The sequence below is a fragment of the Myiozetetes cayanensis genome, unplaced genomic scaffold (assembly GCF_022539395.1).
Source record: "Myiozetetes cayanensis isolate MyiCay16 unplaced genomic scaffold, myiCay2020 scf21, whole genome shotgun sequence".
Lineage (NCBI taxonomy): Eukaryota > Metazoa > Chordata > Aves > Passeriformes > Tyrannidae > Myiozetetes > Myiozetetes cayanensis.
The window spans coordinates 11,985,832-11,998,199 of record NW_026087423.1 but is presented as its reverse complement, the minus strand read 5'-3'; positions in this window follow the sequence as shown (position 1 = coordinate 11,998,199).

Below are 12,368 nucleotides of genomic sequence, written 5' to 3'. Positions count from 1 at the left end.
AAGGGATCAGTCCAAGGAAGGGAAGAAGTGTATTTATTAAGATGCTGAGAGGTAATATTTTGTGATGGGAGTTTGGGGTGACATCTATTCATCATCTGTGGAGTAGCTGTGGATTGAGGTGTTGGACTGGCCTCTGAAAGCCAGTCTCTGTCAAGGATGCCTTTATCAAACCTATGTCCACAGTGGGATTTAGGTAATGCACGTGCCAGAATCCCTCTGTCCCTCGGTGGTACCCAAGGTAAGCTCTTCATGTGAGCCAGACTGGGAAGAGAAGGTAAAAAACAGCTGTCCTGTATCTCCTGTGCTGTGAAGATGAACCACTCTGGTCAGGAAAGGCCTGTGTGTGAGATCTGGGAGGTTTCAGGTAAGTAACTTGGCTCCCTTCCACTACAGCTCCTGGAGGTGTCCAAAAAACACTCTGAAGGGATTGTGAATTTACAGAAAATAATAGTAATCTCCCCTGGAGCCTAAAGGCATGAGCATGGCCAGACACCTCCTTTCTTCCCTGTTCTGACCATGAAAGAGGGCTCACATTCTCCCTCCCCTTGAATGCTCATCGTCCTGGTCCTGGCACTCGGGAGGGCACACAGAGTTCTGACCTGGGGAGCCACAGAAATGTGGGGTCCTGGGCGGCCCCTGGGCTGGGCTTAGCCATCATTTATCCCTGTGCTCTCAGGCAGAGCACCAACAGTAAGAAAATGGGAACCAGAGAGGAGCAGCAGCGTGGAAAAAGGATCAGTAAGGACTCGGGTATTTTATGGGAGAAGGAAAGTCTTAAATAAATATCCGCACAGAGCTCCCACTCCGTGAATCTGAGATGATGGTCCATTTTATCCCACTGGTTTTTAATTTGTTGCCCGAGGCCACTCAGCTAACTGGCATTTAGCGAATCAGGGATGAAGGGGACAGCAGTACAGCTTGCAGGCTTCACAGAGCTCTGACCTTTCCAAGCTCCTCGTACAAAATCTGCCGATCTCACTCACGACGAGAGAACAAGTCCGGGCGCCGCGGGCAGAGACCACAAACCCCACCACTGCCTCCATCTGCCAAAACCAACACCTCATTAAACCCAGCCACAGCCTGCCCTGGGATTGTGGGACTAGGCTGTATACCCCAAGGGGTGGGGGCATGGCTTGAACCCCACCAGGGAACCAGGAGCGCTTGGAAAGCAGGGCTGCAGCAAGAGGCTGCCGAGGGCTTGCACTGAAACAGCCTCTGCTTATTCTCCACGGGGCGTGGGCCAGAGCAGTCCCAATGCAACTCATACACTGAATTCACTTTTCTAGCATTCAGATGTGTTTGTTTTCCTTTCCAAAGCTTGTGTGTGTCTCTGTTCCTCATGCTATTTTAAAGCCTTGGGTGTAATATCCCTTTCGTTCCCCTGCAGTCACATCCACGTTCTCACAGGTGCTTTGGATGCAAAGCAGCCTTTAGTCACATAAAGCTTCAGAAAATAAAATAATGTTCTTCCTGGGTTTCCTCCTTCTCCCCAAACATTCACGATGGTTTCAAACTGCAAGACAGCAACCTGACACTGGCAGAGCCTGGAATTTTCTCACATGAGGTGCTGCTGGGTGGTATCAGGCAGGGATTTAATCAGGACAAGGGGCAGCTATCAGAGCAGGCTGTCATGCCCAAAAAACCTCAAATTATGCGCTAATTATCCATCTACACTGCCAGGGAATAAATAAATAATGACTTCAGATTACTGGGCTCAAGATAATTCCAGCTGTAACAGGTTTGCAGGCTGGGGTTTCCTCACAGTGTGTTGGAGGGGCAATAATGAGCAGTGGGTTTGCTCAGGGGTGGGCTGTGAATCCCGTGGGCTCTGGAGAAGTGGGATCAAAGCTCAGGGTGGTCACTTCAGAGGAGGTGGCTCCAGGTCGTTGCCTGCCTCCTGAAAGGGCTGTGTAATGATGTGTGGCCAGGCAGCTGCTCTTTTCTCCTCCTCTTCCTTGCTGTGCAGTGCTGTGTTTAATCACAGGAAAGGAAAACAGCTTTGGGGAAGCAGGTTTTGTCCTCACCTTGACCTTGCAAACAGAGGAAAATGCTGACAAGGAGGTGCTTTTCGAGTCAAGAGGTAAGAAGTGTTGTTCAGAGCTGTAAACTTCTAGAGCTGTGGTCATGCTAATGCACATGAGTGAAAAATAGTGCCAGAAAATGTTTTACAAGGGATTGATTTCACCCTCAGACCACCTCAGAGAGGTGGACTGTAACAAAAAAAAAAAAAAAAATCCAGACATTTTGGCTCCTAAAGGCTTTCTTTTCAGAGAAGAGGATTTGACCCTGTATCCTTCAAGTTTGCTCAGGTTTTACTACCTTTGGGATCTCCCACAGCCTTAGTTATGCCTTGCAAAAACACCAAGAAGAAATAAGAGGCTCTTCCCTTGTTGAAGCCAGTCACGGGCATGGCTATTGCAATTTTTAGTGGTACTTCCATTTTCCATAAAAATACCATTTTCAATGGTAAAGATGGCAAAAAGGTTTTAAAAAGAGGGGTTTAAAACTTGTAAAAATATCACTTTTAATTGCAGTTCTCCTCCATTAACTGAAGTCAGTCCTCAGTGCCTGTAGTCGACTGTAATCTCATAGCCTGGGCTTGGAAGCTCTTTATTTTTTAATAATACCTTCCTGTTTATAAATACACTCAATGTACCATATTGCTGCAGAATGTTGATTTGCTTGTGTTATAGTAATCACTTTCTCCTCCTGAGACTGAAAGCCAAACCAAAGCCAGGATTAGCATGTCCAAAGATGATTTTTAATTAAATAATTGAGGTGTCCCAGGTGAGATGAATTTAGTGTCTCATTGTCTCTTCAGCTTTAACTGGAGACTTGTTTACAAAGCATTTGAGAAGGGAATGAGGGTAGGTAGCTCTTACAGCTTTGAGTGGATGCTGAGATTTTTTTGGTTGATGTTTGCATCTGTAAGAATTGGTGGAAGTGTTCTGCTCGTCATTTAGAGTAGATTTGGATCAAAGTTTTTTAAAATTTCAAAACTTGCAAGCTGTTGTATTAAACTCGTGAAGCTCATGGAAAAAAATGCAGCACTTGGGTTGGGGAGGGGGGGAGAAAAAGCCAAAGCAAAAAAGACAATTTAAGTCTTTCAGAGCAGTGGGAAAAAAGAACTTGAAGGCATAAAGCTCAAGCATGTCATGTTGTGACTGCTGTGCTTAAATGACCAGACTGTGCTTAGCTGCTTGCCTGAAGACTGATGGGAAGATACCTTAGTGTATCCAGCAGTAAAGTATTTCCACAGGGGCAAAAGGCATTCCATGCAGTGCCTGCATCATGCCCTGCAAACCATCCTTTGTTGGAAAGCCCAGGTTTCTGTGGATTAACCCAGTGTTGAACCTGCAGCCTCCTCTGGGATGGTTGTTCCTGTGGGATAATTTATGCAGGCAGGGATTTTGTTGCCTTGGCTGTGCAGACAATGTGGGCTCTCATTTCTACAACAAAGTCCAGTGCTTCTCCATACTGGTAGGAGTGGAACAACCACTCACCAGAATAACTTTCTGCTTTAATTAAAAGAGAGACTGAAGTCTGTCCCTCATTATCTTTCTCAGAGCTTCCAAGATAAGAAGACTTTCTTGATGGGATTCTACACAGGCCACTGAGAGTTCTGGGAGATTATTTGTGCTCTGTGTGGAAATGTGGCTGAAATGAGGATCAGGATGAGGGAGGTGAGAGCCCCAGGGACTGTGGTGTGGTCATTCTGTACCTGTGCACTAAACTTCCCTCTGCATCCATCTTTTTTCCTAAGCATTTGAAATGAAAGCTTGTTTGTTTGCTTCTTTTTGAAAGCAGGAAAAGTAGCAGCTTTTCCATTCTAGGAGTTCTGTGTTCATTTTGCTCAAGTACAAAAGCTGTTGGCAATAAGTGAAAGTATGAAAACAACAGTGAAATTAATTAAATCGAGGCTTCAAGAAAATCCTAATATTGTTGATATCCTCAAAGCAGCAGCATAAAGCAAACTTATGACATTTTGCCAAATGTTGTTTGTGAATAAAGCAAACCTAGAGGTTTTGCTGAACTCTGAAACCTGGGGGCATGGTTTGATACACACTTTGAGGGTGAGTGTTTGTTCAACTGCAGGCAGCTTGGACATATTTCTCCTTTCCTGTAGCTGTCAAATAACTAACTGCTCCTGCATTGCATTTTTATTAATGAATTTTAATCATTAAGACTTAAATTCGGAATCTGACATAACTTGTTTGGTTGGTTTTGGTGTTTTTTTTTTAAATGATGCTATGAAATTATGCTTTGAAAGCCATACAAATCAATCCCATTTCCTTAAGGGTCCCAGACATTATTAATTACATTTGAAGGACATTTATCTCTTATTGTTGCTATTTAAGTGTTTTTGTCTCCTTTCCTAGATCTCCCTTCCCCCTGTTTTAAATTTGGAATAATTAGCTGAAGCTGGTGAAATTAATTAGCAGCAGGAATAACTCTATCTGGATTTGAGGCAGAAGGGAAGTAGGGAAAGACTGAGAACCAAAATGTAAGCAGATTAATGTTAGTAAGAAAAACTGACCATTCCCACCTTGCAAGTCGTGGTTTAGGTGGGGGTTTGTTTTGTTATTTGGGTTTGTGTGGGTCTGTTTTTTTCTTTTTTAACAGTAGCTATAGAACACTAGATATCTTTTTCTACATAAGCCCTTTCAATGGTGAGATTCAGAAGCCTGTACTAAGCTTTGCTTAGGGGTAAACAGTATCTGTGGGATGAAACTCACTCCAGTGCAGAGAAACCAGAGCAGGAGTTCAGAACTCCAAAGCAGGGCAGGAGGAGCAGATGAGTTTTAACAATGGCCTTGACTGCAGGGGTGAGTTTTTTCCATGCCTGGTGGGTTTGGAGACCTGGATTTGGCCTATAAAGTAACGAGAAAAATGGCCCACATGGGACACGGTTATTGATTGCTTCCTCTGCCCCTCAGTGATAAATATTGCATGGCTATCTGCTCATCCTTTGCATTAAAGGAACAATCCAATACCCATTTTTGTTTTCCACGCTGTGCCAGAATGACAAACTCTTTCCTAGTCTTCATAAAAAGCAATACCCAGAGGGGTTTCTTCTGAATGCTGGATGACAAATAAGAGAGTAATGCCTTCCCCAGGAAATCTCTCGTGCTTGGCTGTTGTATGCACTGTCAGGATTTTTTTTTTTTTTCAGTTTGATAGTGGAGAACATTTCGAAGCCATTAATATGGGGGATAATTTTGTACCTTAAATTTCTTCTCACCCCGAGGATCCCCAGGTCAGCTTCTGAAAAACACCTGCAAATGTTTGTTTTGTTTGTCTTGCAGGTTTGCAAGCAAAGCTGCAGAATCCTCACCTGCAGGCATCTTCTCTTAAAGCTTTTCGACATATATCGACAGAACAAAAGCAAAACTCGTGCTTCCAAACCCAGTACCAATCTGAAAGTGGGGGGGGGGGTTATTTTTCTTTGGAAAAATCTAAAGGATCTTGGTGATCTCAATGAGCAAAATCTATACAGTAAGTTAGGTGGATTTTTCTTTTATTCCCCAGAACACAGGCCAGCCATTTAATCTTAAACCAAACATTTCTTTCTCCCACAGCCCCCACCTGCAATTTCACAAATCGGCATGAACTACCCAGATTTTACACTTGAACAATAAGCCATAAAATTGCTCAATATTTTCCACACTTTAAAAGCATTAACAACTGAAAATAAACAGGACACTGACATGTGTTTTTTTGAAAGCCCCATCTCACGATTTCACTGCTTACTTTGTTGCATTTGAACTGTGCTTGTAAATCTTCACTCCTGGGCTCCTTTGGGCGAGGGGTCTGTTTGACCTCCATGTGGCCCAGCTCTGACCCCCATATATTTTCCTTTTATTCTCCCATCTCCCGAGGTGCTCTGCACGTTTATTAGGCCGTTCTGGCTGGGTTCTTAATACCATCCACATTGATTTCTAGGAGATAAATGTCAGGCACGGTCTGTGTGTCGCTGTTGATCTCGCGCTTCTCCGGTCGCTGCTGAGCTCAGGTGAACGGCAGCGGAGGGGAGCAGGAGTGTGACAGCCCTTTCTGTGACCTGCTCCTTCCCTAGGACAGATGCACCAGAATGATCAAACCCTGTGTGAATAAATGACAGAGGTTTTAGGGAGGTGTGGCTGGTGGGAGGCTGCTGAGGAGCTGTGGGTGGGTGGTATCGTGAGCGCTCACGTGTGGCAGGGAGTTCTCACCCCGAGCCCGCTGTGCTTCATCGTGGGCTGTTTGCTCTGATTCTGAGAGTTCACTGGTGCTGATTTATTTCTTGCTAATCAGCCTAAAATGTGTTGGATGCATCAGTCTTTGTTGATGCAGCTCCTTACAGCAGAATTTTAATGAAACAGAGGCGTTGAGAGCACCGTTCTCGGCTGGCTGCTTTGGAGGTGCTGATTTACTGCCACTGTCAGTGCAGAGCCTTCCTGAGGAGCAGCAGCTGGTGGAAGACAAGCACACGAGGCACTGGAGCAGCTGATCTGTGCTGCAGAAACTGCCCTCTGTGTTTGAGGAATTTCAATCCACTCATCACTTTGCTTTGGCCATTGGAGTGGGGTCCAAGTTACCAGGTCCAGCCTGTGCTCCTGTAGAAAACTACTCCTTAACCTTGTCCTGCTATTTCTTCCTGGTGCCTGCCAGCAGTAAAGTGGGGAAAAGGCATTTGCTTTGTAAAATAATTTCAAGACTTTGGAATAAAAATGTAAAAGGTAAAGAAAAAAAAAAACAAAAAAATCCCACATAAAATGTTGTGTTGTGCACTTCTGGGGGCTGGGAGAGGGCAACTTATGCCATGTATTCATTATACATATGTTCTTTCCTTTGGCCATTAGAATACAAATATCCAAGGATAATAGCAAGGGGAAATTTTTCAGCTGTGCTAAATCCCAATGTGTTGTTTGATAAGGACAAGGCCTCAGCATAACCAGATGAATTTTTAAGAGCAATGTATCATTTTGGGAAAAGCTGGTTGAAAGAGAGGACTGTAATATTAATCTTGGGTTAGTTGTACCGTTTTATCTTGTCAAGAGTAAGAAAGAAAAGACTCTGCTTCCCTATTATGCCATGTAAAAATACATAATTTAGGAGGTTAAAAATACATTTGATTTCACTTAACATAAATATTTCTTTTCTTCTGAAACTGTTTTGCAGAGTATAGCATTACTGAGAGAACCTCTGTTCTGGCTTTTGTAGCTCTGATCTAAACCTTGGTTTTGTTTTGGAATTGTTCTAAAAAGAAGAAGGAAAGAAGGCAAGGAAAAAGACTGAGAATTGAGCTATGGTTCATGTATACCTATCAACAGCTTGTTGAAGAGCAGAGCTGAGATGGTGGAAGAAGACCTGTAGGATTTTTCCACTCTAAAAAATTGTATTAATAATTAAATGATAAAATATTTAAAGAAAATGGAATTGCTTATGTTCACACAGTGTATCACTTTGTCAGTCATTCCCAAGATGGTTGTTCCAGGATAGGTTTTTCAACCTAAGCTTTACCCCTGAGTGAAAAGGAGAGAAGGAACGTGAAGAGTCAGAAGCGAGAAAAACTTGGAGAAACTAGTGGGGATTCCACTCTTGGCTGTTGTACCGGCTGTTCTAAACAGCAAGAAGCATTTATAGTTAATAATTGTGTGTTATTGTTGGACTAGCAGTTACAAAGACACACTGTTTCTTCAATACTGCCATTTCTGAGCCATCTAATGAGAATGTGTTGCCATGGCAACCAATGGCATAAGTACTTTTTTTTTTAAAAGTAATTAAACTCTCTAAGTCAATTTGCCCTTACTTGTCAGGTTAGGAAATAGAATGTTGTTTATTGCTTTCTGCTGAAGGAATGAGGTGGCTGGGAGGGCCAGCAGGGTTGGAGCTACCTGAGGGGATATGGGCTCTGCAAGCCCTTTTGTTAATAAATTATTCTTTTTCTGGTGCGTGGCAGGTGTGGGAAGGCTCCATGAAAACTTCTGGGTACTTGCACTCCAAGGGGACTGGTGTGAGTGTTGCTAAAAGGGGAGGTGCAGTCGAACACAAGGACTTTGCTTGGTGAGCAGGTGAAGGCACAGGGCAGGATGCTCAGATGCCGGTGAGATGGATCTGTGTGAGCATGGCAAGGAAAACAGCATCTTTGCCAGACTGTCAGTGGAATGAGCCAGGCAATCCTGATTCAAGCTCTGCCTGGTGCAGTCAGATTTATTTACCAGCCCTCATATGTTGCACAACAAGGGAGTTTGTTTCCAAGGCACAGAATGCCCCGAGAACATAAAGGAGGGAGGGGACCAAGCCTGCTCAGTTCCTACCAAACACAGGGATCTGAAAAAAGCCCAGCTGCCTCTTCTGCAGCACGATGCCCAGAAATTACTGGCTGCTCAGGGTACTCCCTGCTCTGAGGCAGCTTTGGGAATACCCAGAACATATGGGCCAGCCACACAGCAGGGTGGATGAAGGAGGCCCATTTCATGCTTCCTTGGGTTTTGTTTGAATTTCCTGAAGTCACTGAACGCTTCTCCCAATCCCTGTCAAACCCCATCTTAAAAACTCCAGCTGTCAGCTATCAGATCCTACGAAGTTTATTTTAGCACACTCTGCTTGTGCCCTTTAGCTCGAAAGAGAACGAGGCTCCAGCAGAAAATGGAGTGAAGAACCTCTCATTTTCATTTTTAACTATGAAAAGGCTCTGCTCGAGCATCAGAGAGAAGCAACAGCCCAACAAGCTGCAGAAAGTTTAAAACATTTGGTTTTTATTGGTCCTGCTACTTGCTGTTCCACTGAATTCATATGAAATAAGGTATAGAGAGATCTTTGTAGCATATTTGATAGTTTGTTTTCTCTAGAACAGAAGATCTGTGCAAATAAATTTTTTTTTTTTTTTTAATGTTTGGTGACTGAAACTGGAAACAAATTTTCTTTCAGCTTTGCCCAGATGCCACATTTCAGTTTTTCATACCAAACTGAAATTAGAGACAGGTAGTCTTGGTTTAGAAGGAATTTTCTTTCTGTTGTGACTTCTTAATAGTAACACTGAACGTAGCTATTCAAAATTACAAAGCCTTCTTATTTTTCCTTAAAGAGCAAATTTTTCCTGCTACCTAATCAATAACTTTAACCTGTCCAAATATGTTTGAAGCCTTATTTGTATATCCCCAACCTATGGCAGTTGTTTCCTTCTCCCCTATTCACATGTGCTGATACATGACAGGAGTCTGGCCCCACCAAAACTTCCTTGTACATCCCTTAGCTATTCCAGCGAGGAAAAATAGGTGAAGAAAGTAATAATAATAATAATAATAATAGGAGTCACAGATATAAGACCCAAATAAGTAAGAGTGAAATATGGTGTAATTTGACAGCAGTGAGGAAAATACTGAGAGATCTGTCATGTCTATGCTGCTGGTGCTAAGGAGGCAGAGAGAGCTGTTAGGAAGGCACAGAGCGTGAACTCAAAGTGCTTTTATGCAAAGGCTACAGTAATGAATTCCAATCTTGCCTGGGAGCAATTCTTAAGGTAAGTACAAAGGTGAGTTTGGAGAATTGATTTTTTTTTTTTTTCAAAAAGACAAGAAATTGGAGTGAGTTGTAAAAAATTAGTGCTGCCTGGAACGGTTCACATTAACTCAGGTGCAGGCTCAAAGGGGAGCAGATCAGGACTGAATTTTGGATCCTGGAATCACTGCTCAGTAGGATCACTCCTTCTTCCCCCCCCAGTTCCCTTTCCCCTGCCTCCTTTGTTGTAGTAACCCCTGTGGATAGAGCTCCAATTAATAAAACTTACCTTTATGTGTGCATTATCATAATACAAAGGCTCGAGGGGCACACAATCCCTTCATGCCTGAGCAAATTTAAAACTCACAATCCTCCTGGGATGCTTGCTGGGAAATGGAGAATGGGAATAAAGGGCATTCTAACATTTCTGCTGAATGATTGCTGCTCTTTGCAAAGTGCTGTGAAGCCTGTTAGCTTGTGAACATTTATGGGAACCTTATTGCTATTAGATCCTGTGAAACGACTATAATTAAAAAATTCTGGTCCTTTTTACATGGAAGATCTGCACTGTGTGTTCAATCATTCTCTTGCAAGAGCCCGGGAGAAATTGGGATTGTGATTGGTACAATAAGAGCAAATGACCAGAAATATTAAAATTACCTATATCTTTTAATGGAAAATACTGTGAATGCCAGGTTTGAATGCACATATACACTGGCCCATGTTTTATCCTTGGGACACAACTGGGTGCTAATGATTACTGTTAAACAACTGTGTGCTAATGATTACTGTTAAAAATTCTGCTTTTTCATCGTTTGGTCTGTTGTGGGATTGGAAGACTCAGGCCCATGGCAGCTTGTGCTGTACAGAGCATTTACAGACAGGCAGCTGCCCCAAAACGCTGTCAAAATCCATCAGGGATGTAATGACCGAGTCAGTTAAAGAGGTGGGGTGAGGGAGAAGTCACTGGCCCACTGATGCAATTATGGCAGAGTTATAATTAGTGATCAAAACCCTCCAGCTTCATTGCCACGTGGCCTTCAGTGTGCCAAAAAGAGCAACTGTGAGCCAAGACTGGAACAGTAACTTAGAGGTGCTGGAGGGTCTGTCTGAGCGTGCATCCCACACATCCACATTCAGTGCAGATTGCTGTCCATTAACAGGATTTAATAATGCTCAGCAGAGCTGCAGCTTTCATTAACAAGCTTGGGGTGCCAAAGGGCCAAATGACAGGATGAGCACATTAAATAAAGAGATTTTTACAATCTGGTCTTCTGTAGGATACAGTAACTTCCAACTTCTCTTTCTCCAGGAGTGAGCACAGCCAAGGAATGTTTAGGGCTGGGAAGAGCCTAAAGGAGCACGAGTTGCTGGCTCATGATGCTGAATGTCCAACTACAAGGAAATCCCCTTTTGCCAGAAGAGGAACCTGCAACCATTTATCATCAAGTACTATTTGACCAAGGGAGGCTCCCAACAGATAGCAAAGACTTTTCACTTTGATCTAAACCCCTGCACACAAACAGAGCATCAGCTCCTCATTTGTAATCCCACACTGAGTGAGAGGCCAGCCACAGATTTATGGCCCAATTTTTATTTTGTTCTATGTTTCATCCAGTTCTGTGTGAATTTATTTATAAAAGTCCCAAGTGAGAGCGTGGGGATATTTCTTCTTGGTTTTATGACCTGAGTCCATGAAAGGTTTTTGTCCCAATAATTTTGAAAAAAGACCCTATAGAAGGTCTTTCTTCACAATCCCAAACCATTCCTAGAAAGACAAGGTCACTTCCTAGTGAATTCCTGTAGACATTTATTTTTAGCAATACTGGATAAATTCCCACAGGGACAAGTTTAATTAAACTGCCAATCTTGCTAAGTCATGTAGTTAGTAGCAAGTAGATAAATAATGTGAACTCAGACTTATTTGTTATTTGTTCTCAGTCTTTAATCACCCAATAGTAATTCCATAATTGAATTAAAGTACTTAACCATTCTAATGCAAATTGTCTGGTTTACAGTTCTTCAGTGAGTAAATTATTGCAAATCAGGTACCCATGATATCAACATTATTCACTTACAGTTAATTTATCTTCATACTAATTGAGCTAATTTTTATTTATTCCAGGACTGGATGTCTTTTTATTTGTGAAGATTGAAAATTTAAAACCGGGATGGTTTTGTAAAAATAAACTCTCGCTTTATTTTATCTTCTTTTTTGTTTTACCAAAGAAAAAGTCAGACAAGAAAGGGAATCCAGGAAGGGTACAGGTCACAGCAGTGGTCCAGCTTCCACTGCAGTTTTAATAAAGTGCAAACCAGTGAACTGTAGACAACAAGACCACTGAACAGTCAGCCAGGCAGGAGTTAACTTCAAACAGAAAGTCAGCCTCTTCCCTAGTTAGAACAAGGTAATTGGACGAGCTACAAGTACTGGGGATTTTGATCCAGAACAGGTGAAAATGCAGGTTGTCATGACTGATGTCTGATTAACTGCAATTAGCATTTGCTCAACAGGTGCCCTCGGCCACACAAAAAGGTGGTGGAGGGGTAATGGTTGTGCTGCTCTGTGTTTTCCACATCTATGAAGAGCTCAGAGAAGCCTTCTGAAAATATAGAGAGAAAGGTAATTGGTTTTTGTTCAGCTCTTGTTGTATTTAAGAGCTCTCTAGGCTTTGTCTCACAGAAGTAAGTTAATGTAATATTAAGTACTTTTTGGAATTAGAAAATTGCGAGTTGCTGACTGCTCTTGAGGCAACTCTTGTCAGCTGTTCAGATGTCTGGGCCATCGTTCTAATATATGGGAATTGTACTGATAAACAAGTTCATAAGAGCTGCAACCACTTGATTTTCTGTTACAGTTGTTTTGCCTGGGTTTTTGCTTTATT